Here is a 25,850-nt window from a genome sequence, read left to right as displayed (position 1 = left end):
CAGTTTGACAGTTGGGTTGTTTTTCACCTCACACCAGACAGTGACACAAAGGGAGCTGGGGTGTGATCTGCATTTCCTGATTAGCCATCTCTGCTAGGAGGGAGGGGTGGAGTGGTCACTCTCATCTGAAAGGACTGTGCCTGCCTCTGACAATGCTGTCTCCAGCCCCCTGGTGTGTGTCTGAGGCCTTGCCTGGGCAAGGCAGGATTTCACAAGAAGGTGTGAGTCCCCTTTGAAGAAAGGTGACTTCAAAGACTAAAATGGGTATAAGAAGGGCACCCAAACTTACAAACTTTAGAAACACTTCTGGAATCAAGGGGAACCTCTGCCTGGAGAAGAGCTGATCGCTGAGGAACAAGTGCTGCCCTGCCTGTGACTGTGCTTTGTGGAGCTTTCCTGCAGTGCTGCTTCTGCCAGAGTAAGAGGGCAAAGACTGGACTTTGTGTGCCTTCCATCTTGAAGAAGAAATCTCCAAGGGCTTGATGTAGAGCTTGCCTCCTGTTGTTGAAGTCTCAGGGATAGCAAAGACTTCTTCCTGCCAGCACCTGGAGTCTCTGGAGAGACCCCTACTCTGCTCTGTGGTGCCCTTCCAGTTCCTGGGACCCTGAAAGGAGAGGCTGGCAGCCTAAGGACAAAAATACACGCACCGAGCGCCGTGCGGAGAAAAGATCGACGCGAATCCGATCGCGGCTGAGAAAACGACGCGACGCCGGTTCCGCAGCTGAGGAACGACGCCGCAGGAAACGCGACCGAAAAACCGACGCCCGGAGCAGGAGAAACGACGCGCAGCATCGCTGACGGAGGCTGAGAGATCGCACCCTGCGCCGCGGGACTTTCGGATCGTCGTGTGGCTGGCTTTTTCAACGCGCACCGCCGTGCCGAGTTGTTTTCGACGCACCCAGCCGTGCAGGGTTACTTTCGACGCACACCGCCCGTGCGGGGTTATTTTTGACGCAAACCAGGTACATTTACACGCTAGCAGCGCTAGTGTGTTGTTACAACTACCTAAAGACTCTTTTTATTTTAAACCTTTTAAAAATCATAACTTGACTTGTGTATGTTGGATTTTTGTCGTTTTGGTCTTGTTTTGTCTAGATAAATATTTCCTATTTTTCTAAACTGGTGTTGTGTCATTTTGTAGTGTTTTCATTGAGTTACTGTGTGTGTTGGTACAAATACTTTACGCCCAGCACTCTGAGGTTAAGCCTACTGCTCTGCCAAGCTACCAAGGGGGTAAGCAGGGGTTAGCTGAGGGTGATTCTCTTTTATCCTAACTAGAGTGAGGGTCCTTGCTTGAACAGGGGGTAACCTGACTGTCAACCAAAGACCCCATTTCTAACACTACCTATATGTAGCTTCACCATGGTAACTCCGAATATGGCCATGTAACATGTCTATGATCATGGAATTGCCCCCTCTATGCCATCCTGGCATTGTTGGTACAATTCCATGATCCCAGTGGTCTGTAGCACAGACCCTGGTACTGCCAGACTGCCCTTCCTGGGGTTTCACTGCAGCTGCTGCTGCTGCCAACCCCTCAGACAGGCAGCTGCCCTCCTGGGGTCCAGCCAGGCCTGGCCCAGGATGGCAGAACAAAGAACTTCCTCTGAGAGAGGGTGTGACACCCTCTCCCTTTGGAAAATGGTGTGAAGGCAGGGGAGGAGTAGCCTCCCCCAGCCTCTGGAAATGCTTTGTTGGGCACAGAGGTGCCCAATTCTGCATAAGCCAGTCTACACCGGTTCAGGGACCCCTTAGCCCCTGCTCTGGCGCGCAACTGGACAAAGGAAAGGGGAGTGACCACTCCCCTGACCTGCACCTCCCCTGGGAGGTGTCCAGAACTCCTCCAGTGTGCTCCAGTCCTCTGCCATCTTGGAAACAGAGGTGCTGCTGGCACACTGGACTGCTCTGAGTGGCCAGTGCCACCAGGTGACGTCAGAGACTCCTGCTGATAGGCTCCTTCAGGTGTTAGTAGCCTTTCCTCTCTCCTAGGTAGCCAAACCCTCTTTTCTGGCTATTTAGGGTCTCTGTCTCTGGGGAAACTTTAGATAACGAATGCATGAGCTCAGCCGAGTTCCTCTGCATCTCCCTCTTCACCTTCTGATAAGGAATCGACCGCTGACCGCGCTGGAAGCCTGCAAACCTGCAACATAGTAGCAAAGACGACTACTGCAACTCTGTAACGCTGATCCTGCCGCCTTCTCGACTGTTTTCCTGCTTGTGCATGCTGTGGGGGTAGTCTGCCTCCTCTCTGCACCAGAAGCTCCGAAGAAATCTCCCGTGGGTCGACGGAATCTTCCCCCTGCAACCGCAGGCACCAAAAAGCTGCATTTCCGGTCCCTTGGGTCTCCTCTCAGCACGACGAGCGAGGTCCCTCGAATCCAGCGACACCGTCCAAGTGACCCCCACAGTCCAGTGACTCTTCAGCCCAAGTTTGGTGGAGGTAAGTCCTTGCCTCACCTCGCTGGGCTGCATTGCTGGGAACCGCGACTTTGCAAGCTACTCCGGCCCCTGTGCACTTCCGGCGGAAATCCTTCGTGCACAGCCAAGCCTGGGTCCACGGCACTCTAACCTGCATTGCACGACTTTCTAAGTTGGTCTCCGGCGACGTGGGACTCCTTTGTGCAACTTCGGCGAGCACCGTTTCACGCATCCTCGTAGTGCCTCTTTCTGGCACTTCTCAGGGTGCTACCTGCTTCAGTGAGGGCTCTTTGTCTTGCTCGACGTCCCCTCTCTCTGCAGGTCCAATTTGCGACCTCCTGGTCCCTCCTGGGCCCCAGCAGCGTCCAAAAACGCCAAACGCACGATTTGCGTGTAGCAAGGCTTGTTGGCGTCCATCCGGTGGGAAAACACTTCTGCACGACTCTCCAAGGCGTGGGGGATCCATCCTCCAAAGGGGAAGTCTCTAGCCCTTGTCGTTCCTGCAGTATTCACAGTTCTTCAGCCTAGTAAGAGCTTCTTTGCACCAACCGCTGGCATTTCTTGGGCACCTGCCCATCTCCGAGCTGCTTGTGACTTTTGGACTTGGTCCCCTTGTTCCACAGGTACCTTCAGACAGGAATCCATCATTGTTGCATTGCTGATTTGTGTTTTCCTTGCATTCTCCCTCTAACACGACTATTTTGTCCTTAGGGGAACTTTAGTGCACTTTGCACTCACTTTTCAGGGTCTTGGGGAGGGTTATTTTTCTAACTCTCACTATTTTCTAATAGTCCCAGCGACCCTCTACAAGGTCACATAGGTTTGGGGTCCATTCGTGGTTCGCATTCCACAGGATAAGGCCATAAGTGCCCAATCTGTAGAAAAAGTAGCTAATGGTTCTCAATCTGATCCAGGGACTCCCCCAGGAAAAGGTTCAGGAAAGAAACTTCTCAGCCTGCCCATTACTAGACAGTCTAGCATAGTTGGTACAGAGGTTGAATCACATCATACTGATGATGTGCTCTCACATTATACTGGTAGCCAAGCTGTTAGGGTGCCCTCTGTAAGGGACAGGTCTCCTTCTGTTCATTCCCATCATACCTCTGTATCTAGAAATGTCCCTCCCACCCACCCTGATGACAGATTGTTAGAAAGGGAGCTCAATAGATTGAGAGTGGAGCAAACCAGACTGAAGCTCAAGAAGCAACAGCTGGATTTGGATAGACAGTCTTTAGAAATAGAGAGGGAAAGACAGAAGATGGGTTTAAATACCCATGGTGGCAGCAGCAGTATTCCCCATAGTCATCCTGCAAAAGAGCATGATTCCAGGAATCTGCACAAGATAGTTCCCCCTTATAAGGAGGGGGATGACATTAACAAGTGGTTTGCTGCACTTGAGAGGGCCTGTGCTGTACAGGATGTCCCTCAAAAGCAGTGGGCTGCTATCCTATGGCTATCATTTAGTGGAAAGGGTAGGGATAGACTCCTTACTGTGAAAGAAAGTGATGCCAATAATTTTACAGTTCTTAAGAATGCACTCCTGGATGGTTATGGCTTAACCACTGAACAGTACAGGATAAAGTTCAGAGAGACCAAAAAGGAGTCTTCACAAGACTGGGTTGATTTCATTGACCATTCAGTGAAGGTCTTGGAGGGGTGGTTACATGGCAGTAAAGTTACTGATTATGAAAGCCTGTATAACACAATCCTGAGAGAGCATATACTTAATAATTGTGTGTCTGATTTGTTGCACCAGTACCTGGTAGACTCTGATCTGACCTCTCCCCAAGAATTGGGAAAGAAGGCAGACAAATGGGTCAGAACAAGGGTGAACAGAAAAGTTCATACAGGGGGTGACAAAGATGGCAATAAGAAGAAAGATGGTGAAAAATCTCAAGATAAGCATGGGGATAAGGGTAAAACCAAAGATCCCACTTCAAATCTTAAACACTCTTCAGAGGGTGGGGATAAAACAAATTCTTCCTCTTCTTCCCAACCTGCACACATTAAAAAGCCTTGGTGCTTTGTGTGTAAAAACAGAGGCCATAGGCCAGGGGATAAGTCCTGTCCAGGTAAACCCCCTGAGCCTACCACCACTAATACATCAAGCTCTAGTGCCCCTAGCAGTAGTGGTACTAGTGGTGGGACTGCTGGCAACAGTCAAGCAAAGGGTGTAGTTGGGTTCACTTATGGGTCCATAGTGGAAACTGATGTAATCAGTCCCAAGACAGTTTCTGTCACACCTAGTGGCATTGGCCTTGCCACACTGGCTGCTTGTCCCCTTACAATGGATAAGTACAGGCAGACAGTTTCAATAAATGGTGTTGAGGCCTTGGCCTATAGGGACACAGGTGCCAGTTTCACTTTGGTGACTGAAAACCTAGTGCCTCCTGAACAACACATCATTGGACAACAGTATAAGATTATTGATGTCCATAACTCCACTAAGTTTCTTCCCTTAGCTATAATTCAGTTTAGTTGGGGTGGAGTTACTGGCCCTAAGCAGGTGGTGGTATCACCTAGCTTACCTGTAGACTGTCTCTTAGGTAATGACCTAGAGGCCTCAGGTTGGGCTGATGTAGAGTTTTATGCCCATGCAGCCATGCTGGGCATCCCTGAGGAATTGTTCCCTCTCATTTCAAGTGAAATGAAAAAGCAAAGGAGAGAAGGCCTGAAAACTCAGGATCCCTCTCCATCAACAGGTAAAAAGGGTATCACAGTATCCCCTAACCACCCTACCATTCAGGATACTATTCTTGTGGTGGGAGAAACCTCTCCTGGGGTGGCACCTGTTCCAAGGGAATCATCAGCTGGCATAGCTGGACTCCCTGAGGTAGAAGTACCTCTCTGTGGGATAACTAACATTGGTGACAAAAAGAGCACCATTTTAGTTAACATGGAGCATCCCTCCAACCCTCCCAGAGAAACTTTAGTGCAGAAACCCTGTACTGCCTCACAACACTTAGGACAGCATCCCTGCCCTAGTGTGGAGCTCATAGGACAGCATCCCTGCCCTGCTCCAACTCAAGAGAAACAGCATCCCTGTTCTCTCTTCCAGCCAAATGGACAAAGTTTTTGTCCAGCTATGGCTTTACTGAGACAGCATCCCTGTCTGGCATTTCCATCATTACAAATAGGTTCAGTGGATAATTCCCACTGCTCTAAACTAAAACTTACTGATAGAAACTCTGAAAATACATCTTCACATTGTTGGTTAGCTAAAAAACTTCAAACAGGGTGGTTTACATCCCCACAGGGAAGTAACCATATAGTGGATGATAAAGGGAGTAACCAGTCTATTGCAGAGCTACTCTCTACTTATCACCACTTAGACAATAAAGTCTCAACTGGCCAAGGTTAGCCTTATTGTCCTTCGTTTGGGGGGGGGTTGTGTGAGAAGGTAGCCTCTTTCTAGCCTTGTTACCCCCACTTTTGGCCTGTTTGTGAGTGTATGTCAGGATGTTTGTCACTGTTTTCACTGTCTCACTGGGATCCTGATAGCCAGGCCTCAGTGCTCATAGTGAAAACACTATGTTTTCAGTATGTTTGTTATGTGTCACTGGGATCCTGCTGGTCAGGACCCCAGTGCTCATAGGTTTGTGGCCTATATGTATGTGTCACTGGGACCCTGTCACACAGGGCCCCAGTGCCCATAGGTGTGCATGTATATGTTCCCTGTGTGGTGCCTAACTGTCTCACTGAGGCTCTGCTAACCAGAACCTCAGTGGTTATGCTCTCTCATTACTTCCAAATTGTCACTGACAGGCTAGTGACCATTTTTACCAATTTACATTGGCTTATGGAACACCCTTATAATTCCCTAGTATAAGGTACTGAGGTACCCAGGGTATTGGGGTTCCAGGAGATCCCTATGGGCTGCAGCATTTCTTTTGCCACCCATAGGGAGCTCTGACAATTCTTACACAGGCCTGCCACTGCAGCCTGAGTGAAATAACGTCCACGTTATTTCACAGCCATTTTACACTGCACTTAAGTAACTTATAAGTCACCTATATGTCTAACCTTTACCTGGTAAAGGTTAGGTGCAAAGTTACTTAGTGTGAGGACACCCTGGCACTAGCCAAGGTGCCCCCACATTGTTCAGAGCCAATTCACTGAACTTTGTGAGTGCGGGGACACCATTACACGCGTGCACTACATATAGGTCACTACCTATATGTAGCTTCACCATGGTAACTCCGAATATGGCCATGTAACATGTCTATGATCATGGAATTGCCCCCTCTATGCCATCCTGGCATTGTTGGTACAATTCCATGATCCCAGTGGTCTGTAGCACAGACCCTGGTACTGCCAGACTGCCCTTCCTGGGGTTTCACTGCAGCTGCTGCTGCTGCCAACCCCTCAGACAGGCAGCTGCCCTCCTGGGGTCCAGCCAGGCCTGGCCCAGGATGGCAGAACAAAGAACTTCCTCTGAGAGAGGGTGTGACACCCTCTCCCTTTGGAAAATGGTGTGAAGGCAGGGGAGGAGTAGCCTCCCCCAGCCTCTGGAAATGCTTTGTTGGGCACAGAGGTGCCCAATTCTGCATAAGCCAGTCTACACCGGTTCAGGGACCCCTTAGCCCCTGCTCTGGCGCGAAACTGGACAAAGGAAAGGGGAGTGACCACTCCCCTGACCTGCACCTCCCCTGGGAGGTGTCCAGAGCTCCTCCAGTGTGCTCCAGACCTCTGCCATCTTGGAAACAGAGGTGCTGCTGGCACACTGGACTGCTCTGAGTGGCCAGTGCCACCAGGTGACGTCAGAGACTCCTGCTGATAGGCTCCTTCAGGTGTTAGTAGCCTTTCCTCTCTCCTAGGTAGCCAAACCCTCTTTTCTGGCTATTTAGGGTCTCTGTCTCTGGGGAAACTTTAGATAACGAATGCATGAGCTCAGCCGAGTTCCTCTGCATCTCCCTCTTCACCTTCTGATAAGGAATCGACCGCTGACCGCGCTGGAAGCCTGCAAACCTGCAACATAGTAGCAAAGACGACTACTGCAACTCTGTAACGCTGATCCTGCCGCCTTCTCGACTGTTTTCCTGCTTGTGCATGCTGTGGGGGTAGTCTGCCTCCTCTCTGCACCAGAAGCTCCGAAGAAATCTCCCGTGGGTCGACGGAATCTTCCCCCTGCAACCGCAGGCACCAAAAAGCTGCATTTCCGGTCCCTTGGGTCTCCTCTCAGCACGACGAGCGAGGTCCCTCGAATCCAGCGACACCGTCCAAGTGACCCCCACAGTCCAGTGACTCTTCAGCCCAAGTTTGGTGGAGGTAAGTCCTTGCCTCACCTCGCTGGGCTGCATTGCTGGGAACCGCGACTTTGCAAGCTACTCCGGCCCCTGTGCACTTCCGGCGGAAATCCTTCGTGCACAGCCAAGCCTGGGTCCACGGCACTCTAACCTGCATTGCACGACTTTCTAAGTTGGTCTCCGGCGACGTGGGACTCCTTTGTGCAACTTCGGCGAGCACCGTTTCACGCATCCTCGTAGTGCCTCTTTCTGGCACTTCTCCGGGTGCTACCTGCTTCAGTGAGGGCTCTTTGTCTTGCTCGACGTCCCCTCTCTCTGCAGGTCCAATTTGCGACTTCCTGGTCCCTCCTGGGCCCCAGCAGCGTCCAAAAACGCCAAACACACGATTTGCGTGTAGCAAGGCTTGTTGGCGTCCATCCGGCGGGAAAACACTTCTGCACGACTCTCCAAGGCGTGGGGGATCCATCCTCCAAAGGGGAAGTCTCTAGCCCTTGTCGTTCCTGCAGTATTCACAGTTCTTCAGCCTAGTAAGAGCTTCTTTGCACCAACCGCTGGCATTTCTTGGGCACCTGCCCATCTCCGAGCTGCTTGTGACTTTTGGACTTGGTCCCCTTGTTCCACAGGTACCTTCAGACAGGAATCCATCATTGTTGCATTGCTGATTTGTGTTTTCCTTGCATTCTCCCTCTAACACGACTATTTTGTCCTTAGGGGAACTTTAGTGCACTTTGCACTCACTTTTCAGGGTCTTGGGGAGGGTTATTTTTCTAACTTTCACTATTTTCTAATAGTCCCAGCGACCCTCTACAAGGTCACATAGGTTTGGGGTCCATTCGTGGTTCGCATTCCACTTCTGGAGTATATGGTTTGTGTTGCCCCTATCCCTATGTTTCCCCATTGCATCCTATTGTAACTATACATTGTTTGCACTGTTTTCTAAGACTATACTGCATATTTTTGCTATTGTGTATATATATCTTGTGTATATTTCCTATCCTCTCACTGAGGGTACACTCTAAGATACTTTGGCATATTGTCATAAAAATAAAGTACCTTTATTTTTAGTATAACTGTGTATTGTGTTTTCTTATGATATTGTGCATATGACACTAAGTGGTACTGTAGTAGCTTCACACGTCTCCTAGTTCAGCCTGAGCTGCTTTGCTAAGCTACCATTATCTATCAGCCTAAGCTGCTAGACACCCTATACACTAATAAGGGATAACTGGGCCTGGTGCAAGGTGCAAGTACCCCTTGGTACTCACTACAAGCCAGTCCAGCCTCCTACAGTCACACATCCCCTTTGGTCACACCTCACTGCCTTCACACATCCCCTTTGGTCACACGTCACTGCCTTCACACATCCCCTTTGGTCACATGTCACTGCCTTCACATATCCCCTTTGGTCACACGTCACTGCCTTCACACATCTCCTTCGGTCACACATCACTGCCTTCACACATCCCCTTTGGTCACACATCACTGCCTTCACACATCTCCTTTGGTCACACATCTCCTTTGGTCACACGTCACTGCCTTCACTGTTGGAGGCTGGCCCTCTATGTAGTGCACAAAAACCAAGGACACTGTGCAGAGGGTCCGGACAACCACATGTTAGTCTTCAGGGGTAAAAATCAGAGCGCCTAATGCTCTAATTTTTAAGGTAGCTGGTTGAGCAGTTACGCTAAACCAGGAGATGTGCTAAGTATTTGCTGTACTCATAAATCCAATCATGCACCACACACACTCAATTAATAACTCGAGACCAGAATTTATAAAAATACTTCAGACTTTTATATAATTTTTAAGAACAAAATCTTTAGAATATGTTGAGTACTATTAAAGTTATGAATTTTCGAAGTTTTAATAAAGTTTGTATTTCTGTGCGTAATTACGCACCATAGGAATCAATAGGCAGTCACTTTTAAAAATGCATTTAAAATCACACAGTAGTGTTACCAGTCTCTTCTTTTGCAGGGTGGTCGCAGTAGTCGGTGGGCACCTCGTGCCAGCTGGAGAGCCTCGGGTGGCTCCCGATTTCGGTGGGAGCAGCGTTGGCGAAGTTCTTGGCACAGGCAGAGGGCCACCTGGATGGGCCACTTGGGAAAGGAGCTGGTTTGCAAAATCAAAGTGGTGCCTGGGGGTCCCCTTGGGCTGTCGAGGTCGGAAGGGGTTGGGGACCCGGGGCACACCGCAGATCCCGCAATGCAAGGCCCAGGGCGGCCAGGTGCAGGGCAAGTTGGAGGTCCTGGAGCTGTGCGCAACGGAGTCCTTTGGAGCTGGAGGTGAGTCACTTTGAGGGCTGCTTACAGGGCAACGGGGGCACTCTGGTAGGAGGTCCGGGGTGTTCCTGAAGTCCCTTGACTAGGGCTTCTTCCTGATCTGTTTTCTGCTTTGGGGGAGCTGGTTTTGTGGTTGTCCGATATCAGCTGATGAGTAACCAGGGTATTGCTGTATCTCAGCTACTAGAGGGCGCAGCACCACCAAACTTGACACAGTTGTAGGTTACATCCGGTTGATCGTCTGTGTTTTGTTAGGTCTGGCTGTGACTTCTGGTCGTGGAGATATCTGCAATTCAGTGAAGTGACCCTAACTGGTTTCTTGATGCTTTGCAGTTTGCTTGCTTTACTTAAGTGGTGCCTTCACTCAGGAGGGAGATCTGGGGTGAGCCTTGAAGCCTGGAGGTCCCATGGGTTTCTGGGGTCAGTCCAGTGTCCAGCTCCTTCACAGTGGCGATTTTCGGGTCCTGGGTACAGCAGGCAGGGTTTGGTGCCTTTTTCTTGTGCAGCAGGTCCTCAGTTCTCTTGCTGTGGTCTTCTTTTGGTGCCAGTCTTCTCTTCTTCTTCGAATCCTTTTCAAATCTAGTTTCTTGGTCTAGGGGAGCCCACTAAATACTGAATTTAGTGGGCGTTTTAGGGGGAACCTGGTAGTGTCCAATGGGACACTTACCCTTGGGTGGCTACACCCACTACAGTGAGCACTTCCTGTGGGAAGGGTCACTTCCCTAAATCTGATTGGCTATTTTTGTTCATTCCAAGATGGAGAAAAATAAAATGAAGGGTCCACTTTGCCTGCAGGCCCCTTAGGGGTGGTGCAGGCTAGGTGAGGCCACTCCTCCTACCCTTTGTGTGGTTTCCCACCTTTGCTCCCTCCAAGAGTGGGGGTTTTCAAAGGGGGAGGCCATTTGCTGCTAGCAGCAGTCCTGGGGGTTGAGTTTCAAGGGCAGTAGCCCTTTGAAGCTCACTGCCAGGGCAGTGCACATTCCTGAGGGAGGGGGTGTTAGCTCCTCCACCCAAGGAAGGGCTTTGTTTCACAAACCAGAGAGGCAGGGCTCTGCCCCAAGGTTTGTGGATTGTCTGTCTGGATGTGGCAGCTTGCTGGAACCAGTCAGCAACCATGCCAGGATAGTTAGCTTTTTCAGGGGGCACCTCTAAGGTGGCCCCTGGGTACTTTGTATAATAAATCCAGTACTGGTACCAGATTGGATTTATTATTCTGAGTCGTTTGATACCAAACAACCCAGGGTTCAGAGTGGCCATTATGTAGCTGGGAAACTCGTATTGACCAGTGTCCAGCACATGTATTAAAATGGCTGCTCTGTTCACTCACTATGGCCCTCATTTCAGCCCTGGTGGTAAAAACCGCTTACCGCTGTGCAGTCGGCCGCCAAAATTCCGCCGTGGCGGCGGTAATCCGCCGACCATATCACGACACACACACATCATTCCGACACAAAAAAGAGACACCAACACAAATCCGACAGCCCAAAGATCAGTGATAAACTGTCGGTAACAACACCCACACCATTACGACAAAAGAACAGCACCCACCATATCATGACCCACCAATCCATATGGCAGACATTCAACGGCGCTAAACCATTGGCGGTACATACCGCTGCGGTCAAAATACACACCCATATACAAACCAACACCACATTGGACAATTCAAAAGACACACACCTGACACTCATACACATACCACACCCACACACCACTATAAAACACACACACACATTACCCACAACCCCTTACAAACTACGATTGCCACCACGACACCGAGAACAACAGCACAGAGAGAACCAGACACACCGACTACTCACACCTACACACCATTCACGCACTCCACATCACAATCACAATTCCATCACCCCACACACCCTCACCTACACCACTCACACAACACCTAGGGCACCCCAGAGACAACCCAGATTTGGGGAGGACGAGCTGAGGATCATAGTGGAGGAAATCATCTGGGTCGAGCCACAGCTATTCGGATCACAGGTGCAGCAGATCTCCATCGCTAGGAAGATGACACTATGGCAGAGGATCGTGGACAGGGTCAATGCCGTGGGACAGTACCCCAGGACCAGGGACGACCTACGGGCCAAGGTACGTGCCATTGCAGCAAGGCACCAACTTGCTGTACAGAGGACCGGATGGTGGACCCCCACCTCCTACCCAACTACTAACCACATGGGAGGAGCAAGTACTGGCAATCCTGCACCCTGAGGGCCTGGCAGGAGTAGCGGGAGGAATGGACCCTGGTAAGACAACTCTTTAATACTTACCCCCTTTACCTGCATGCCATCACATACCCTCACCCTCACTCCCATCACCCCACCACCTCCCACACACCCCACCCTCACAACCCACTCATCCCAATGCCAAGCCCTGCATGCAACACCAATGCATGGACACCCCTCACAGACCGCCATGGACACCTAGCACCACAGCATGCGCCCTAGAGAGAACCAGCCTGCCCACAAAATCACAACTCACACAAGGCTAAGCTGCCAGGGCGACAACAACCAGACTGTGCACCCCCCCTGCATTAGATGGCACAAACACAAACAATAACACTGCCCTTACATCCCTAAAGGTAACTCCGTCAACGTCAGGGGTGACGAGGTACCAGCAGCGTCCACTCCCCCCCCACTAGAGGCCCTCAGTGATGACAACAGCTCGGCTTCCTTGGATCTGGATGACCAGCCTGGCCTATCAGGGACCTCCAGACAGTCAGGTTCCTTGGCCCACACCCACACCACCACAGAGCCTCCCCCTCAGGAAACACCAGCACACCACCCACCCAGCGGGCCCATGCCTCTGCCCCTAGGACATGTCAATCAGCAGTGTGTCCACCACCACAGGGACCCCAGGACACACCACAAGCCCAGGACAATCAGGGACCTGGGGTCAATGGAAGTGGGGACATGGTCCAGGGGACAGAGGCACAGGCCAACAGGGGCACTGGGAGGACTGCTGTGCGACAGGGGGAGGACAGGCCCAGGGAACCCACTCTCCAGTAGGCACTCACCAACATCCTGGGAGCCTATCAACATTCCCAGGATACCATGGGCCAGATACTGGACAAGTTGCAGGAGATCCAGCGGCTGCAGGAGGGACAGTACTTGGGGATCAGGGAGGACCGCAATGACATCAACACCACCCTGGTCACCATTGCAGGGGTGCTGGCAGACTTGGCCAAAATCATCAGGGAGGCAGGGGCACCCCAGCGGGCCCCTGCTACTAGCCAGGACACAGAGCAGCCCTCCCCTCTGCTGCCACTAGTGGACAGGAGGCCCAGCCACAGGACCATCAGGCCACCAGCAACCCCCACCCACTGCAGGAGGAGAACCACCCCGCAAACGGTCCCTGCGATCCAGGCAGAAGCCAGAGACAATTGCCAAGCCAACTGCCAGGAAATAGAACCTTCCTGAATGTCACCCTTGTGACCCACTCCATCACCCTGTCCACCATGAACCGCCATTGCTCCCCTTCCTATGCTCCCTTGGACAATGCACCTGTGAGACCAATAGACTGAACAGCAATTTGGACTTTCCTCCATCATCACCCCAGCCCATTGCACATACCCCTCTACTTTTTTTGCACTAAAATAAATGCCCTTGAAAAAAATACAAGTGTGGAGTTTGTCCAATAATTACTGCATGTATTCTAGTTTCCAAAGTTTTATCATTGCAAGAGAACCATGCAGTACTGTAGATTGATAAATGACATGTACTTAGCTGCAGACAACAGACCATGTGCCAGAGTGAGGGACAGATTGCTGAAAATAGAGATATCAAGGGGTACAGTAAGTGGACACAGAATGGAGAAAATCTGACTGCAATGTACAATGTCAAATGCAACACTGTCAATGCAAAGTGAAGTTACACTGTCTTACCAGTGAATGTCACTGGAAATGCTGTCGGATTATGGCTGTTCTGTTGTCCTCATCCTCTGCCTTTGCCTCCTCATCTTCACTGTCCAAAAGGCTCCACTTCTGCCACATGCCCATCTCCAGCCTCATCCTCCTGCAGAAAAGGCACCTGGCGTCTCAATGCAAGGTTGTGCAACATGCAGCATGCCATGATGATCTGGCACACCTTCTTGGGTGAGCAGTACAGGGATCCTCCTGTCAGATGGATGCAGCGAAACCTGGCCTTCAGCAGGCCGAATGTCCTTTTGATAATTCTTCTTGTACGCCCATGTGCCTCATTGTAACGTTCCTCTGCCCTTGTCCTGGGATCCCTCATAGGTGTCAGAAGCCATGAGAGGTTGGGGTAACCAAAGTCACCGGCAAATATCGAGGGATACCTGTTAGCCACACACTTACCCTTAGGGCACACACCATACCCATACACCAACAGATACTGGGTGGGAGACATGGGCTCACCTATTAGCCACACACAGTGCCTCTGGAGTTGAGCCATCATATTTTGTATGCTGCTATTCCTCATGATAAAGGCATCATGCACAGAGCCAGGATACTTGGCATTCACATGGGAGATGTACTGGTCCGCCAGGCACACCATCTGCACATTCAGAGAGTGAAAGCTCTTTTGATTTCTGAACACCTGTTCATTCCTCCGGGGGGGCACCAATGCAATATGTGTCCCATCAGTAGCCCCAATGATGTTGGTGTTATGTCCCATTGCATAGAATTCAGCTTTCACTGTGGCCAATTCATCCACCTGGGGGAAAACAATGTAGCTGGACACGTGTTTCATCAGGACAGCCAACACTCTAGTCAGCACAACTGAAAACATTGATTGTGACATTCCTGCTGCCAAGCCCACTGTCACTTGGAAGGAGCCTCTTGCCAAGAAATGAAGCACTGATAGGACTTGCACGAGAGGGGGGATCCCAGTGGGTTGACGGATAGCAGACATCAGGCCAGGCTCCAACTGGGCACACAGCTTGGTGATTGTGGCCCTGTCCAGTCTATAGGTGAGGATGTTGTGCCTGTCCTCCATTGTCACCAGGTGCACCAGGGGTCTGTACACAGGGGCATGTCTCCTTCTCCTATTCATCCGTAGTGGTCGTACTCTAGATTATAAATGGGAGGATCAGAGCTCAGAATCAGACATATACTCGGATTGGCATGCATTTCATTTGTCTTACTGAAACAGTATGTGAACATGTGAGTCGATTGATGTGCCGAAAGCTGATGTGATGCAGTCAGGTGCCATGGCCTGTGCCCCCCTGAAATGTCGTCTGCCTGACCTGGGAGGATGGACAAGTGGACGTGAGGTGATTCCGTTGACATAGTGCGTCGTCGCGGTGGGCAGCCGACGACTGCCATACAAAAGCGCATTGGTTAACATTGGGGCCTAAGGCTACCAGGAGCCAATGGTCATGTACGCCAGAGGTGACGGTACGCACCGCCGCGGATGTGACTGCCATTTTCTATCTGTTCACTCCCTTGCTACCTGACCTTCAACAGGAGAGGACCTACATTGCAAGTGCTGCTGTGACCTGTGGCTGGAATTGACCATGGCACGTGTGACTGGGGAAAGGGCCCCTGCCTTCACTTCGGAGGAGTGGGATGGACTGGTGGAGGGGGTCCTTCCCCAGTACCCTTTACTGTATGGGCCTCCAGCACAACAGGTGAGTACACTGTGGCATGATGCGTGGTGCATGAATATGTGGAGTGCTGTGTGTGTAATCCGGTAGGTGGGGGGTGGGGTCTGGGGGTCCTGGGCCGAATGCTGCATGTATAATGGTCGATGTCTGTGCGTGAGGGGATGGGAGGGACATGGTGGGCCATGAGTATGTGAGTCCAGACGGTTGCACTGATGCCTTGTCTGATGTGTTCCTCCTGCAGGTCAGTGCCCATAGGAAGAAGGCCATTTGGCGTGCCATCGCCAAGGAGGTGCGGACCCTGGGGGTCTTTGACACGCAGAGCACCCACTGCCGCAAATGCTGGGAGAACCTGCGCCGCTGGGCAAAGAAGACGGCGGAGGCCCAGCTGGGGCTGGCCTCCCAACTTGGAAGGGGTGCCCGTCGTATCCTGACCCCCCTGATGTCACGCATCCTGGCCGTGGCCTATCCTGATTTGGATGGGCACTTGAAGGCATCACAGCAGCCACCAGGGGGTGAGTACAGATTCCAAATCTTGATTTTGCGCGCATTAAGGTGTGACCTGGATGGGGGATATGGTCTGTGTGTGCCCCTGGGCCAGGGCATAGATGGTAGTATAGGTTCCATGATGGACAACCTCAGATGCACACCAACCACAAAAATGTTGATGAGCATCTACTACTGGGCAGGGTCCTGTGGATCTCAGGTGTGCAGCTAATTGTGTTAGGCATTGTACACCATGGGATGGTGACTAGCATTGTAAGTGGTAGTGCATGGCCTAGTGCATAGGGCCATTCCCAGTGACTTGTGTACGCCAACAGTAGTGTTGTTGCTGGCATTGACCGTGTGTATCCTCTGTCCCTCCCACCCCCCTTTTTGTTTTGTCACCCTGTTCTTGTGCGCATTAGCATCATCTGGCGGAGGAGTAGGGGCACCAGCAATGGAGGGAGCTGCATCCCACATGGGCCTGGAGGCCGAATCCACCGATGGTGAGGGCACCAGTGGGACGGAGGGCGAGGGAAGCACCACGGCGGAGACTGGAGGGGACAGCACTGAGAGTGAGGACTCCTCCGATAGAAGCTCCCTGGTGGTGGCGGGCAGCTCTGTGCCCACCCCAACTTCAGGTACAGCCGCCACCCCCATACCAGCACCCCTCTCCCAGCAGCGTCTTTCCCGTGCCCACTCACCCCAGAGGGTGGACATTTCCTTCGCCCCAGGCACCTCAGGCCCTGCCCCAGTCAGCCCGCTGTCCTGAGTGAGGAGGCTATTGACCTCCTGAGATCCATCTCTGTAGGGCAGTCAGCCATAGTGAAGTAATCCACAGTTGCAAGAAACCAATGCATTTCTCGAGGGCATTCACTATGGCCAGGCGGCCCTACAGAGATCAATCCAGGCTCTGGCCTCTGTTGTGTCCCTGTTTCCACCCTCCCCCCTCCAACTTCCACTACCCAGTCCCATCCCCCACAACCCTAACCTATCCCAAGTACATCTACAGACCTGCATGCACCCATGACAACACCCAGGAGTGGCTCAGGCAAACACAAGCATCACACATCATCTCACAGGCACTCACACAAACACCATCCAGATGTATACATGCCAAAATCCACTGCCTCCACTGTGGCCCCTTCCTCCTCCTCATCACCCACCTCCCTCCCAGTAGCGTCTCCACTCACACCTGCATGCACTACATCCTCATCCACTACCACCATCAACAGCACACCTATCACTACACACCCCTCACTGGCAGTCACCACCCCTACATCCATGCATACGTCCCCTCTGTCCTCTCCCACTGTGTCTGTGCCCCCTCCTCCCACAGAACACAAACGCAAGCACCCACACACCCAACAGCCATCCACCTCACCACAGCAATCAGACCATGCACCTGCACCCAAACACAGCAGACTGACACCTCCTACAACCACTGCCTCTTCCTCCCCTCCCACTCCATCTCCCCTTCCTACCCTACTGCCCCTAAGAAGTATTTCCTTGCAACCTTTGACCTCTTCCCTACCCCTCCCTCTCACCCCACCTCCATCATGTAAAGCCAGGGTGTCGAGAACCCAGGCACGCACCTCAGCCACCCAGTCCACAGCCACAGTGGTACCTGCAGGTACTGCAGGTGTGGTAGGCTCAGAGAAGGCACCCATCAGCACAGCCAATGTGCCAGCGCCACCAGCCAGGGCCAAGGACACACCACCAGGCAGCAAGGCCAAGGGGAAGATAGCACCACCTGCCAAGGCCAAGGACACACCACCAGGCAGCAAGGCCAAGGGAAAGACAGTACCACCAGCCAAGGCCAAGGACACACCACCAGGCAGCAAGGCCAAGGGGAAGACAACACCACCAGCCAAGGCCAAGGTGAAGACCCCACCAGCCACCCTGCCCAAGGAGAAGATACCACCACCTACCAAGGCCAAGGAGAAGACACCACCAGCCAGCCTGCCCAAGGAGAAGATACCACCAGCCAGCAAGGCCAAGGGGAAGACAGCACCACCAGACAAGGCCAAGGTGAAGACCCCACCAGCCAACCTGCCCAAGGAGAAGATACCACTGCCTACCAAGGCCAAGGGGAAGACACCACCAGCCAGCCTGTCTAAGGAGAAGATACCACCAGCCAGCAAGGCCAAGGGAAAGACACCAGCTGGGCGAAGCAAGGAGGCACCACCAACTGCTGAGGGCAGGGAGGGGCACACAACACCAGCCATGGCACTTCAGGCTACCGAGGCTGCAGGGGAAGGGCTGGAGCCTCCCCCCACCACCGTAGGCACCGCCACCTGCACCGCGGACAGCACCGCCACCTGCACCGCGGACACCAGCACCACTGCTAGCAGCAGCAGCCCCAGTGGGCAGCCTGACCAGGCTGCTGGTGAAGGGCTGGAGCCTCCCCCACCACTGGCATCCCGGACACCAGCACCATCCCAGCCACCACTGAGCAGCTGTCACTGTCGGCGGGCAGTCTGTAGTCCGGCCTCAATGGGCTGTTGTGCGTCCTAGAGCCTGCTAATCCTGTAGGTGTGACTCCCAGGTGCGAGACTGTGACATTGCACACCCCAAATGCTACATCACTGGATACAAGGCCCCCTCCAGAAGCAGTGGAGAAGCCATCCACTCACCCTATCCGTGGCAGGATGAAGCAGACTGGACACAAAGCCCCCTCCAGAACCAGTGGAGAAAGGCATCCACTCCACAGACTGTGGCTTTGCACTCCCCAGGAGCAAGCAGTGGGCAAACCACCCACTTGAGAGACTGTGGCTTTGTACTCCCCAGGACCGAGCAGTGGGCAGAGCACCCACTTGAGAGACTGTGGCTTTGCACTCCTCAGGAGCAAGCAGTGGGCAAACCACCCACTTGAGAGACTTGAGAGACTGTGGCTTTGCACTCCCCAGGGCCAAGCAGTGGGCAAAGCACCCACTTGAGAGACTGTGGCTTTGTACTCCCCAGGAGCAAGCTTTGGGCAAACTACCCACTTGACAGACTGTGGCTTTGTACTCCCCAGGACCGAGCAGTGAGCAAAGCACCGACTTGATAGACTGTGGCTTTGCACTCCCCAGGACCAAGCAGTGGGCAAAGCACCAACGTGAGAGACTGTGGCATTGCACTCCCCAGGACCAAGCAGTGGGCATTGTGCCTCCTCCAGGAGCAGTGGCGTTGTACCATCTTCCGGCTGAGGTGCCCCACATTCTCCGTCCCCCTGAGGAGCCTGTGTGTTTTCGACCTGAAGCCCCTGCAGTGTTCTCTCCGTAATGAGGCAGGAGGGAGGTGTGGCCATGGCCTATGCATATTGGCCCTGTGGACCACAGACATTTTGGACTGGGCATTGTCCCTCATTCTGTAAATTTTGTACATAGTTTAATGATTTACGGACAAATTAATCTGTGACTGGAATATTTTAATGATTTTGGTACCTTCATTTTGTGTTCGCGTTATTCCTGGGAGTTACGGGGTGCATATGTAATGTTGTTGCATCTGTTAGTGTGTATGGTGTTGGGGGTGAGGGTGGGGTTGGGGGTGTTTGTAGGAGGCTGGACTGGCTTGTAGTGAGTACCTAGGGGTACTTGCACCTTGCACCAGGCCCAGTTATCCCTTATTAGTGTATAGGGTGTCTAGCAGCTTAGGCGGATAGATAATGGTAGCTTAGCAGAGCAGCTTAGGCTGAACTAGGAGACGAGTGAAGCTCATACAGTACCACTAGTGTCATATGCACAATATCATAAGAAAACACAATACACAGATATACTAAAAATAAAGGTACTTTATTTTTATGACAATATGCCAAAAGTATCTCAGTGAGTACCCTCAGTATGAGGATAGCAAATATACACAAGATATATGTACACAAAACCAAAAATATGCAGTATAGTATTAGAAAACAGTGCAAACAATGTATAGTTACAATAGGATGCAATGGGGACACATAGGGATAGGGGCAACACAAACCATATACTCCAAAAGTGGAATGCGAACCACGAATGGACCCCAAACCTATGTGACCTTGTAGAGGGTCGCTGGGACTGTAAGACAACAGTGAGGGTTAGAAAAATAGCCCACCCCAAGACCCTGAAAAGTGAGTGCAAAGTGCACTAAAGTTCCCCAAAGAGCACAGAAGTCGTGATAGGGGAATTCTGCAGGAAAGACCCAAATCAGCAATGCAACAACAATGGATTTCCAAACGAGGGTACCTGTGGAACAAGGGGACCAAGTCCAAAAGTCACAAGCAAGTCGGAGATGGGCAGATGCCCAGGAAATGCCAGCTGTGGGTGCAAAGAAGCTGCTACTGGACAGTAGAAGCTGAGGATTCTGCAGGAACGACAAGGGCTAGAAACTTCCCCTTTAGAGGATGGATGCCCCACGCCGTGGAGAGTCGTGCAGAAGTGTTTTCCTGAAGAAAGACCGCAAACAAGCCTTGCTAGCTGCAAGTCGTGCGGTTAGGGTTTTTGGATGCTGCTGTGGCCCAGGAGGGATCAGGATGTCGCCAATTGTGTCAGGGGACAGAGGGGGCACCCAGCAAGAAAAGGAGCCCCCTCAAAAGCAGGCAGCATCCGCAGAAGTGCTAGAACAGGCACTACAAAGAGGAGTGAAACAGTGCTCACCCAAAGTTGCACAAAGGAGTCCCACGCCACCGGAGGACAACTTAGAAAGTCGTGCAATGCAGGTTAGAGTGCTGTGGACCCAGGCTTGGCTGTGCACAAAGCATTTCTGCCAGAAGTGCACAGAGGCCGGAGTAGCTGCAAAAGTTGCGGTTCCCAGCAATGCAGTCTGGCGTGGGAAGGCAAGGACTTACCTCCACCAAACTTGGACTGAAGAGTCACTGGACTGTGGGAGTCACTTGGACAGAGTTGCTGGATTCAAGGGACCTCGCTCATCGTGCTGAGAGGAGACCCAGGGTACTGGTGATGCAGTTCTTTGGTGCCTGCGGTAGCAGGGGGACGATTCCGTCGACCCAGGGGAGATTTCTTCGGAGCTTCTAGTGCAGAGAGGAGGCAGACTACCCCCACAGCATGCACCACCAGGAAAACAGTCGAGAAGGCGGCAGGATCAGCGTTACAGAGTTGCAGTAGTCGTCTTCGCTACTTTGTTGCAGTTTTGCAGGCTTCCAGCACGGTCAGCAGTCGATTCCTTGGCAGAAGGTGAAGAGAGAGATGCAGAGGAACTCGGATGAGCTCTTGCATTCGTTATCTAAGGAAATCTCCAAAGCAGAGACCCTAAATAGCCAGAAAAGAGGGTTTGGCTACTTAGGAGAGAAGATAGGCTAACAACACCTGAAGGAGCCTATCAGAAGGAGTCTCTGACGTCACCTGGTGGCACTGGCCACTCAGAGCAGTCCAGTGTGCCAGCAGCACCTCTGTTTCCAAGATGGCAGAGGTCTGGAGCACACTGGAGGAGCTCTGGGCACCTCCCAGGGGAGGTGTAGGTCAGGGGAGTGGTCACTCCCCTTTCCTTTGTCCATTTTCGCGCCAGAGCAGGGCTGAGGGGTCCCTGAACCGGTGTAGACTGGCTTATGCAGAAATGGGCACCATCTGTGCCCATGAAAGCATTTCCAGAGGCTGGGGGAGGCTACTCCTCCCCTGGCTTAACACCTTTTTCCAAAGGGAGAGGGTGTAACACCCTCTCTCTGAGGAAGTCCTTTGTTCTGCCTTCCTGGGCCAAGCCTGGCTGGACCCCAGGAGGGCAGAAACCTGTCTGAGGGGTTGGCAGCAGCAGCAGCTGCAGTGAAACCCCTGAAAAGGCAGTTTGGCAGTACGCGGGTCTGTGCTAGAGACCCGTGGGATCATGGGATTGTGCCAACAATGCCAGGATGGCATAGAGGTGGCAATTCCATGATCATAGACATGTTACATGGCCATATTCGGAGTTACCATTGTGAAGCTACACATAGGTAGTGACCTATGTGTAGTGCACGCGTGTAATGGTGTCCCCGCACTCACAAAGTCCGGGGAATTTGCCCTGATCAATGTGGGGGCACCTTGGCTAGTGCCAGGGTGCCCGCACACTAAGTAACTTAGCACCCAACCTTTACCAGGTAAAGGTTAGACATATAGGTGACTTATAAGTTACTTAAGTGCAGTGAAAAATGGCTGTGAAATAATGTGGACGTTATTTCACTCAGGCTGCAGTGGCAGGCCTGAGTAAGAATTGTCAGAGCTCCCTATGGGTGGCAAAAGAAATGCTGCAGCCCATAGGGATCTCCTGGAACCCCAATACCCTGGGTACTTCAGTACCATATACTAGGGAATTATAAGGGTGTTCCAGTATGCCAATGTGAATTGGTGAAATTGGTCACTAGCCTGTTAGTGACAATTTAGAAAGCAGAGAGAGCATAACCACTGAGGTTCTGGTTAGCAGAACCTCAGTGAGACAGTTAGTCATTACACAGGGAACACATACAGGGCACATCCATGAGCACTGGGGCCCTGCCTGGCAGGGTCCCAGTGACACATAGACTAAAACAACATATATACATTGAAATATGGGGGCAACATGCCAGGCAAGATGGTACTTTCCTACACAACCGCCCCCTCAAACGAAGGACTAGCCATGACCTGATGAGTCTTCATTGTCTAAGTGGAAATATCTGGAGAGTCCATCTGCATTGGAGTGGGTACTCCCAGGTCTATGTTCCACTGTATAGTCCATTCCCTGTAGAGATATGGACCACCTCAACAATTTAGGGTTTTCACCTTTCATTTGTTTTAGCCAAAGTAGAGGTTTGTGGTTTGTCTGAACAATGAAGTGAGTGCCAAACAGGTATGGCCTCAACTTTTTCAGTGCCCAGACCACAGCAAAGGCCTCCCTCTCTATGGCAGACCAACGCTTTTCTCTAGGGGTCAACCTCCTGCTGATAAAAGCAACAGGTTGATCCTGGCTCTTAGATTTGAGTTGTGATAAGACTGCCCCTACCCCTAATTCAGATGCATCAGTTTGAACAATGAATTTCTTGGAGTAACATGGGCTGTTTAGGACAGGTGCAGTGCACATGCCCTGTTTGAGCTCCTCAAAAGCTTTCTGACAGCTAGCTGTCCACAATACATTTTAAGGCATCTTTTTGCTAGTGAGATCATTAAGTGGGGCTGCAATGGAGCCATAATGTTTAATGAATCTCCTGTAATACCCAGTGAGGCCTAGGAAGGCTCTCACCTGGGTCTGAGTTGTAGGGGGAACCCAATCCATGAATGACTGGATTTTCCCCTGAAGTGGTGCAATCTGTTCTCCACCTACCAGGTGTCCCAGATAAACCACTTTTCCCTGCCGTATCTGGCACTTCGAAGCCTTGATAGTGAGGCCTACCTTTTGCAGGGCCTCCAAAACTTTCCACAGGCGGACCAGGTGATCATCCCAGGTGGAGCTAAAGACAGCTATATCATCCAGATATGCTGCACTAAAAGCCTCCAACCCTTGCAGGACTGTATTCACCAACCTCTGAAAAGTGGCAGGTACATTTTTCAAACCAAAGGGCATTATTGTGAATTGGTAGTGCCCTCCAATAGTCGAAAATGCAGTTTTTGCTTTAGCATCCTCTGATAATTTGATCTGCCAATACCCTGCAGTCAAATCAAAGGTGCTTAGATACTTGGCAGATGCCAGTGTATCTATGAGCTCATCTGCCCTGGGTATAGGGTGAGCATCAGTTTTTGTTACCTGGTTGAGACCTCTGTAGTCTACACAAAACCTCATCTCCCTTTCTCCATCTTTTGAGTGAGGCTTTGGTACAAGCACCACAGGAGAGGCCCATGGGCTTTCAGAATGTTCAACCACTCCTAGTTCAAGCATTTTCTGAACTTCTTGTTTCAGGCAGTCCCTGACATGGTCAGGCTGCCTATAGATTTTACTCTTGACAGGCATGCTGTCTCCAGTATCAATTGTGTGTTCACACCAAGATGTGGTGCCTGCCACAGTTGAAAAGAGTTCAGAAAACTGACCTAGGATATTTATGCAGTTCTCTTTCTGCTCAGCAGTAAGACAGTCTGCCAAAACTACACCTTCCACTAGAGCATCCTCTTCTGTGGAAGAGAAGAGATCAGGGAGAGGGTCACTCTCTTCTTCCTGTCCCTCATATGTTGCCATGAGCAGGGTGAGATCAGCCCTGTCCTAGTAGGGTTTTAGGCAGTTGACATGAATCACCCTAAGGGGACTCCTGGCAGTGCCTAGGTCAACCAAGTAGGTGACCTTGCCCTTCTTTTCAACAATGAGATGGGGTCCACTCCATTTGTCTTGGAGTGCTCCTGGGACCACAGGCTCCAATACCCACACCTTCTGTCCTGGTTGGTACTGAATCAGAACAGCCTTCTGGTCATGCCATTGCTTTTGGAGCTCTTGCCTGGCCTGAAGGTTTTTACTGGCCTTTTTCATGTACTCAGCCATGCTGGATCTTAGGCCGAGTACATAGTCCACTATCTCTTGCTTAGGAGCTTTTAATGGTTGTTCCCAACCCTCCTTTACAAGTGTTAGGGGACCTCTTACAGGGTGCCCAAAGAGGAGTTCAAAGGGGCTGAAGCCCACTCCTTTCTGGGGTACCTCCCTGTAAGCAAAAAGGAGGCCAGGTAACAGGACATCCCATCTCCTCCTGAGCTTTTCAGGGAGTCCCATTATCATTCCTTTGAGAGTTTTATTGAACCTCTCTACCAGTCCATTTGTTTGTGGATGATAAGGCGTGGTGAAGTTGTATGTTACACCACATTCCTTCCACATGGCCTTCAAGTATGCAGACATAAAGTTGCTACCCTGGCGGATACAACCTCTTTTGGAAAACCCACCCTGGAAAAGATTCCCAGGAGGGCTTTTGCCACTGCAGGTGCTGTAGTGGTCCTTAGAGGAATTGCTTCAGGATATCTTGTGGCATGGTCCACTACCACCAAGATAACCCTATTGCCTGAAGCAGTAGGAGGGTCAAGGGGGCCAACTATGTCAACCCCTACCCTTTCAAAGGGAACCCCAACCACAGGCAGTGGAATAAGGGGAGCCTTTGGGGTGCCACCAGTCTTGCCACTGGCTTGGCAGGTCACGCAAGACTTACAAAAATCTTCTGTGTCCTCTGACATCCTAGGCCAGTGAAACAGTGGGACAAGCCTTTCCCATCTTTTAATTTGACCCAAATGTCCAGACAAAGGAATATCATGTGCCAGAGTTAGGAGGAACTCTCTGTACTGCAAGGGAATGACCAATCTCCTGGCTGCTCCAGGTTTTGGATCCCTTGCCTCTGTGTACAAGAAGTTATCCTCCCAATAACCTCTATGTGAGTCACTGACATCCCTATTTTGCTGTTTGACAGCTTGCTGTCTGAGACCCTCTAATGTGGGACAGGATTGCTGTGCCACACTCAGTTCTTCCCTGGAAGGCCCCCCTCCACCCAAAAGCTCAGCAGTGTCTGCTGCCAGCTCATCTGGTGAAGGTTCTGCACAGGGAGGAAATTATTATTCCTCAGAAGGAGAATCATCTGTAGAGGGATGGATAGTGGGTAGGGATTTACCCTTGCTACCCCTAGCTTTAGGGAGCACTTGGTCCATTGTTCAAGGATCCAAGTCACCCTGTCTTTTTTGCTTTTTGGCCTGAGCCCTTGTCAAAGCAAAAATATGCCCAGGAATGCCCAGCATTGCTGCATGAGCCTCCAAATCCAATTCTGCCCAAGCTGATGTCTCTAAATCATTTCCTAGTAGACAGTCTACATGTAAATCTGAAGCAACCACAACTTTCTTTGGACCAGTAACCCCCCCAGTTGAGATTCACAACAGCCATGGGGTGGCTAAGAGCGTTGTTATGAGCGTCTGTCACTTGGTACTGGTGACCAAGTAGGTGTTGTTCAGGGTGTACCAGTTTCTCTATT

The sequence above is a fragment of the Pleurodeles waltl genome, chromosome 5 (assembly GCF_031143425.1).
Source record: "Pleurodeles waltl isolate 20211129_DDA chromosome 5, aPleWal1.hap1.20221129, whole genome shotgun sequence".
NCBI classification, from domain to species: domain Eukaryota; kingdom Metazoa; phylum Chordata; class Amphibia; order Caudata; family Salamandridae; genus Pleurodeles; species Pleurodeles waltl.
This window is presented reverse-complemented; position numbering follows the sequence as displayed.